The following is a 3,162-nucleotide window of genomic DNA, read 5'->3' as shown; positions in this document are numbered from 1 at the left end:
TTGAAATTGTACCAACCAAGGAATGATTAATACCACAGAATGGGTAATTTGTACAGTATGTAAATATAGAGTGTATGATGTAAGGATTTGCCATGTTGCCATGCTTTTGCTTGACCAAGAGGTCATTAAAGAAGTTGTAATTAATAAGTAATTAATGTTGATTAAATGATTTAAGAGTAACTGATAATTAATCAATTGAAAAATCCTAGCTGCTAGTTTAAGTTTTCAGCTGAGTCACAGTAGATTAAGGAATGTAAATATGATTTTGTAACTAGCTGTAAGATTTCATGAATATGTGTTTTACTAGTCATTACCGATGTACTTAGACGCTGTTTAAAGTTTCAGGCTAGTATATGCGTGTGATGATGGACAGTGTTGAGTTATCCACTGTGATAGTGTTAATGGACTCCTTGAGATTACTCGGGAGTGAGCTTTTAAGAAAGAATTCAGTGAAACGGACGTTCTGGAAATGCCGAGTGAGATCAAGCGTGCCGCACAGGCGGGCGCAACAATACTGGCGAGGCAGAGCCCCCTGTCGGCTCTTGTGCCGCTGTCGGCATTCTTTGTACTTGCGGGTACGGAAGGCGGAGTTGTTTTTCTTCCAGGACAGCTGATGTGAAAGAATTCTGCTGTCAATATTTATGTTTTTTTTCGATCTGCTGTATATTATTTTCTTGTTTGGCGTTAAGTGGACTCTCATAACGAGAATATTAATTATGAAAAGGTTGTATAAAAATGTGTATTCTATATAATTAATTATTAATTTTTATGACCATGTACTCTGATTAATTTTGTAAATAGTATTCCATTTCTTGATACTGTTAGGAATTTTGCTGATTTTACAATAGCTAAACCATTGTCTATGTTTTCTATGAATTTTAATATGTTTCCAACATACTTTCTTTTGCGTAAGATGATAGAGTGGAATAAGGTTAGGAGTGTCTCCACTCAGTTATTATGGTCTAAAAATTGGTTTATGGTTAATTATCCTAATGCTACATTTTCTTGATGTTTTGAGCATATGCATTTCCGCTGTTTTTTTTCCATTTTGTGACTTTTCTGAGTGTTTAGGTTACACAAACATCCTCAGACAATGTGGGGCACGTGTAACGCCAGAAATGCATATCCTCCTATTTCCATCTATTGTACTGTAAATTTTTTTCCTTATTTTGTTATCTGAAGATATGACATTTCTGTGTCTTTATATATTGTAATTGTTTTACTATATATATATATATATATATATATATATATATATATATATATATATATATATATATATATATATATATATATATATATATATATTTATTTATTTATGTCGATGTATATTTGGTTTGTTTTGTAAATACTATTTGTATTTTTACACTGGGTCTTGCCTAGGGAAAACTATGCTATCGAACGATTACATCGATAGGTCGGGTGGAGAACCAAAGTGTTTAGGGTCTTTGGTACTGTGTGTTAATTACAGGCGTCTAAAGCTAGCGAAATGAGGGATGCTCAACTACCAGACCTACCTATAAATGGCTCTAGCACGTGCCGGCCAGCGATCATATCATGAGTGTCCGCCAGAGATCACTGGTTTCAGCCATATCTAAATTTAGCAAAAAACGAAGTGTCAAAACACGGATGAAAATGTTTTTCGTTCTGAGTCCTCATAAGTCTTTTATGTTAGATGTTCTAGATATCTACACATCAACATAATTAAGTGTTTCTAATCTAGAGAGAAACAACAGTAACAGTTCTGCTATGAAATTCACAAATATGGACCTGTATTACAACGTTGCTTAGACCTATGTTGCCTATTTATCCGTACGAAATAAATTCACAAAAGTAAAAAAGCACACACACAGCAAGGAAATTAATTAGCTACTTCAAATAGAGAAGCATCGTTGTCACTCAAAATCCTAACAACATGTCATCGTGGCTGTTTATTAGGTGGCATCAAATGTGTCGGAAAGTCAAAACATGATGGCACTGCTTCGGGTTTGAGACGTTTCTTCCACATTCCAGGGCTCACTACGTAATCATATTGTCGGAAATCTTCACGGAATTAATCCACTTCTTTAGCAGCTCTGGATGCTTTAGAGGCAACCTGTTCAAAAACATCGAATTAGCAAACGCACTAAGTCTGTATTTTTATCGTATTGTATCGGTAGTCCTATTACCTGTGAAGTGGTAAGTCACTTTCCTTACTCCATCACTTCGTACAATTGAAATTGGCACAAGAAATCACCATTTCGATAATCCTTAATTCCTTATACACCGTACAGACCGAGAGAAACTTCTTGTCAAATTCGAATATGGCGCACAATACAGACGACAGTAATCAGCTGGTAGAGCCATCTATCGGTAGGTCCGCTACTTGAGCATCCCTCATTTCGCTAGCTTTAGACGCCTGTGTTGTGTTGTTAACTCTGCTGCGTGGAGCGCGGGCAGAGCGGAGTCTGGCTGGTAGTGATGGGCTAAACAGCGATTTTCAGACATCAGTGATTTCTGTGAATGCTAACTTTCAGTACCTGTTTCTCTTAACTCTGATTTGTCGCAGTTAAGGAATCCAGGTCGCGTATCCCTCCACACTCTACCACTGCTATTTCCGCGATTTCTGCTACTTCCGCGATTTCTGCGACTTCTACTATTTCTGCTACTTCTGCGATTTCTGCGACTTACTACCGTATGAAAAAGTTACATTTGTCCACACAGAAAATTGCATCTCAACAAAACTTACATTAGTAAGTATGTTTTACGTTTGTTCTTCCGTTAACTTTTATTTTGTATTAAAGAAATAACTGTGAAACTATTAATAGTGTAATTAATATGCAAGTAGCCATACAGTGCCGTAATAGTTTGTGTTTAGAAAATGAATTCTAAGATTTCGTTATGTTCACAGGTACCCGAACTGCATTTCAGTCACTCAGTAAAGTGATAACTCAAACTATCATTGTCAACAGATCTGGAGAAATTGCCACTGGGTCTTTAGACTGTCTACGTCAGCCAAGAGGTTAGTTTCTAAGTGTTTCGATGAACTTAATTACTTAAGTGAGATCATTCTTGCAAATGTGAAATATACCCCATTGAGTGGCTTTCATTACAGCAAATATTAGCAATACTACTCTGTCAATTACTTTGCTTGTAATTGGTGACAGCAAAAATGTTTAATAA

Source organism: Schistocerca cancellata, chromosome 1, assembly GCF_023864275.1.
Source record: "Schistocerca cancellata isolate TAMUIC-IGC-003103 chromosome 1, iqSchCanc2.1, whole genome shotgun sequence".
Taxonomy (NCBI): domain Eukaryota; kingdom Metazoa; phylum Arthropoda; class Insecta; order Orthoptera; family Acrididae; genus Schistocerca; species Schistocerca cancellata.
Note: the sequence above shows the minus strand (reverse complement) of the source record.